Raw genomic sequence first — 5,317 nt, 5'->3', positions numbered from 1 at the left:
GGGTTACTTCTTATCCCCTTCGTCCTGTCGTTCTTTGAACCTAAGTAACATAAAAGCAACATGAATATTAAAAACCCTTGGATTTCCACCACCTTAGGCTACACATGAATATTCATAGAACTCAACCCCTCATTCACCTTCTCGATTAGTTCTTTAATTAGCTAAGGCGCTAATGAAAATCGGGCAGCACCTCCCCTATAATGTGCCCTATCTAAATTCAAAATTTCACTCCTAATACCTACATCCAACCAAAAACAAAAACCTGAAGCATATGTTTGAGAAACTCACATCAACAATATACAACATAAACTCCAAACGACTCTCTCAAAACTACGATACCAAAATAAGGTTTCTAGTTTCCATTTTGCAAAACCTTTAACCGTACGAAGAGGGGGGGTCATGTGGCTGAAACCAGAAGCTTCCCCACCTCCTTTATAACACTTTTAGGGCCTACAACACACCACCACACGACCAGCAGGATCCCCCACACGCATAACGCCTTATTTAGACTACAATTTAACTATAACGATTTTAATTTAGTTTATTTCGAACATCGAGCATTTCCACGACTTTATTACACTTCCAGAAGTATAAAAGATGGATAATACACTTCATAACGACCCTATAAAGTCCAAATTTAAAGGAGAAGCCTTACCTTACCCGAAATTGGCCAAAATTGCGCCTCAGAAATCTTTTTAACGTGCGGAAAGTAGCGGACTGTTTGTAGCTCGTCCTTGCAGCCCCAAAATGGATTTTTACATTTTCAAACATCACTATATAATTGTAGGATACCGTAAATAATTAATTCACAAAACAAAATTGGGACTTACCTATTTTTTTTCCTCCAAGACATCGCTAGTTTCTCTCTAGACTTAGGGTTTGTTTTCTTTGTTTTGTTGTAGATTTAAGTGTAAGAACTGAAGTATATGTTGCATATATATACATATATGTTGTCCCAAGAGGTGACACGTGTTATCTCCTAAGGGGGACATGTGTCCAGCCCTTATTGGGCCACTGTATCCATGCAAGCAAGGTGGGGCTGCCACGTGGAAGTGGGGCCCACCTCCCCTCTCATCTTATTTTAAGATCCTATGTAATCCGTGCTACATAAGCTTGGTACGTACTCAAGTAGCTTTGGTATGTAGGACTTCCAAGTTAGTAGCTTATGTGGGTAAATCGAGTCTTATGACTCATCACCTGGCCTCCAATTCCTTCTAGATTCTTATGACTCTATTTTCAACCTTCTGTACTATGGGTTATCACATTCTCCCCTCCTTAGAGTTGTTTGATAGTGTCGTAGAGTATTCAGCTCACATGATAATGTCTAAAGAACTTAAGAGACATTCTGAGTTCAAATGTGTGGGGTGTAACATGTTGCCTAGTTAAAATTTGAGATGACTACTAGTGTATATTAGCCTTTCATAAATATAAGAAGAATGTGCCCCTGGATGAGTTATTTCCTAGGTCACATTAGTCGAGTACAAATTAGTAGATGAGATATCACATTAGGTATGGAAAGGGTCTCATTGCTTTGTGATTTGGCCAAGGTTCCGTACATGGATAGTTAGGTTAAAAAGATTAATATGTAGAAAGATGGGGACATGATACAGTACCAAGTAAATTAGGGAAGGAGATTGGATTAAATTGAGACTGGTCATAGAGACATAGAGTAAGGTACAAGCAGATAAAAATACAAGTACCCTCTAAAGGGGGGAAGTCAATGAGAAAATTGCAAAGGTAAGGTGAAGGCAATTGATATGGAACCATATTTGAGATGCATGTTTAAGTTTCAATAAGAACCCAGACTTAACCAAGTTAGGAGTGTCTGAAAGTCATCAATAATTGGATGGAAGTCAGAATGCTATGTAAGGCAGTGTTAGGAAGTTTTAACAAGACCTTGAGTGATATAATGTTAGAAGTTGGGTGCGTATAAAACTAAAAGGGTATAACAATATAAGGATACCGAATAACTCAAGAGACACTACGAAGGGTAATGACATCATGCTAAACCAAAAGCCAAAATAATGGCTATAGAGTTGGTCGCAAATGATGTTATGATAGATAAATAACCAAGGAAAAGGAATAGAAAGCCTCCTATGGTAGGAGAAAAGAAGAGCAAAGAGTGAATAAGGGAAAAGGAAAAATTGCGACAAGGTGGGATGAGCGAGTTTCAATGTAAAGAAGGTAAATAAAGTAGAATGAACCAGGAGACGGAAAGACTACGTCTACCTCCTATAAGTTGCATCAAAATGGTTATGCAACCTACCGATATGTATATGTAAGCATTAGGCTAAGTGAGTAAGTATAGGATAAAAGGAATAGGGGTTCAATAATGGCAATGCAATTATGATATTTTGGATACCCTACCGAGAGATGCGAAGATAGTTTAAGCCAAACTATTGAGATGGAATTAGTACTACGGGTAAAGTAAGACATGGCCATAGTTAGACAAAAGGTCTACCCCGACATCAATAGTAGGATAAGGGAGAAAATGACAAGGTAACACATGAGACCTAGAAAGACGACGCTAAGATATTTCTCAGGTTACGTCGAGCATCTTCTCATATTCTCATAAAGGTAAAGGATGACATGAGATAATTTATCTAAAGTGTTACAAGCTGGGACAAGCTGGGATAAAGAAATTGTGAAGTGATTTAACCAGGAGGAGCAGAACTAATGGGTTACTAAAAGATGGCAGATTTATATGCAGAATTCCTTCAGAATTATATCAGTAATGATAGACGGAGCACAAAACGACTATGAAATCCAACTCTAAGGATTAAAAAAAAACCAAAAGGTAGAGTTCTAGTTAAAGTCTTGAAAGGCTTCGAGAAAGACTATACGAGGCTAAGGATTCCAAAATTATCAACGTCATTATGAACCTATTTTATACTCTGCGAGAGTAGGGTGCTATATGGGTTATTGTGAGTATGCTAATGAATCAGCCCATTTGCTTTCAATCAAGACCACTTATGCAACTGAAACTACGTAAAGTTATGGGTCAAGGGGGTAGTAAGACTCGATGAGGTTCCCCCAGCTATTATCTCAGATAGAGGGACTTCAATTATAATTAATGTCTGGAGAGATCTGTCCAAGAAGGGATCGGGAACACAGGTAGGTCTTAGTACCGTATTTTTCCCTCGAGCTGCTAGACAGACTAAGCATACTATCAAAACTCTAGAAGATATATTGCGTGCCTGTGTGGTTGGGTTTAAGAGTAATTGGGACGATCGTTTACTACTTATTGAGTTTGCCTACAAGAATGGCTACCATTCCAGTATCCAGATGGCCCCGTATAAGACGTTATATGGTAGAGTGTGTACGTCCCCCAATTAAAGGCAAAGACTAAAAGGCAAAGACATGATTGAGCAAGCTATTGACTCGGAGCCTAGAGTCGGCAGAAGTGATACGTAAATAATCGACATCGACAGTCATAGTTTAAATTGATGGTTAGGTGTTCGTAATAGGGTCACCCAGGAAGGGAGTAATAAGACTCGAAGAGAAAAGGAAACTTATCCCAAAATACATTAAACCTTATCAAGTTGCTTGTAAGATGGACAGAGTGGCCTGTGAGTTGAACTTACAACCTGATTATGAAACTATACGCCCAGTACGTCTGATATGGATACTTCACAAATGTACTAGTGATCCACCCAGAGTATGTCCCATGATGATGTCCACAAAATGGAATCTTGTGAGGAATAACCTATAGCCATCTTGGATCGACAAATTAGAAGGTTGCAAACTAGGATGTCACTTCCATCAAGGTATTGTGGCAAAACAAAAACCAGAAAAGGGATGAGCTGGGAAGTCAAAAAAGAAATAGAGAATATATCCGTACTTGTTCCCTATATACAAAGGTAATCTAAACCCCTAAATGGATTGAGAGACGACGGTTATACAGAACCCCCAAAATCCTTGTGAAACCCTACAAGGTAAGTTAACATTCGAGGACGAATGTTATAATGGGGGGAAAGATGTTACACCCCACACTCTTGAGCTCAGAATGTCTTTTAAGTTTCTTAGAAGTTATCAAGTGAGTTAGATAATCTACTATACTATCACACAAATCTAAGGAAGGGAGAATGTGATACCCATAGTAGGAAGGTTGGAAATAGGTTATAACAATTCGAGGGGAGTTGGAGGCCAAGAAATGAATTGTACGACTCGACTTACTTACAAAAGCTACCAACTCAAAAGTCTTACAAATTTAAGCTACTAAATTGCAAGTCGAGCTTACATAGCAAGGAGTACATGGGTTCTTAAGGTAAAATGGGATTACGAACCCACACGGAGGGAGAAGAGCAACACGTGGCAGCAAGAGGAGGTGCCATGTGGCAGCTTGGGAAAGTGACATGTGGTATAAAGTGACCCACCTGCTTGGGGTCAAGTAGGTGACCTACTTGCTTGGGTGGGGTGTCACGACCCAACCCCATAGGCCGTGATTGGGGTCCAACCTGGACCCCCCGTACACATATTTATTAGATGTGGTCACATTAAATCATAAATAAGACAATATCAGGTAACAGAGCCCCATTGGGCTATAACATTTTCATAAACCTTTAGCCATTTTCATTTGTATCACAACATAACAGGGCACGCAAGCCGACAAGGCTGCCATAACATAATAACACATATCATATATCACGTAGACCCAGCTGAATCAAACTAACATACACAACCCACATATACATATCTGTAGACCTCTAAAAATATAAATGACAATATATGGCGGGATAGGGCCTTCGACGTACCCCCGTATGGACAAAATAATGTTATACATCAGTGGACAGTATCAAAAACTAGGCCCCGATACAATGGAGCCTCTTCCAGCTTAGCTGTATGGAATCCTAAGTTGACAGACTCCCAAAACCTGTATGTGTACCTGCGTGCATAAATGTAGCCCCCGAGAAAGGGGGTTGGTATGACATATGTACTGAGTATGTAAAACGTAACATAGTACAACTGGAGGTATATCCAAAATAGAGAAGCAGGGGAACCAATTATCAAATCAGACACATGTACCAGTACTTTGTGAATCACAAAAATATGCATGCTCAAATTTTCAATATAGCCGGCCCCGTCAGGGGTCCGGTGAATCATATATGTAATATCAGTACAGGCTTCGTGCCATCGTCACCTTATTACAACACATCATCATAGTATCAGTATCAGGCCCCAGGCCATCGTTACCTTATTACAACATATTATCATAGTATTAGTATCAGGCCCCAGGCCATCATATATATACATATGGATGTCGGACCTCTAGCGAGGGACTCGGTGAACAATGCAGTAAATTGCATGAATTTGACAT

The sequence above is a fragment of the Solanum dulcamara genome, chromosome 5, assembly GCF_947179165.1.
Source record: "Solanum dulcamara chromosome 5, daSolDulc1.2, whole genome shotgun sequence".
Taxonomy (NCBI): domain Eukaryota; kingdom Viridiplantae; phylum Streptophyta; class Magnoliopsida; order Solanales; family Solanaceae; genus Solanum; species Solanum dulcamara.
Note: the sequence above shows the minus strand (reverse complement) of the source record.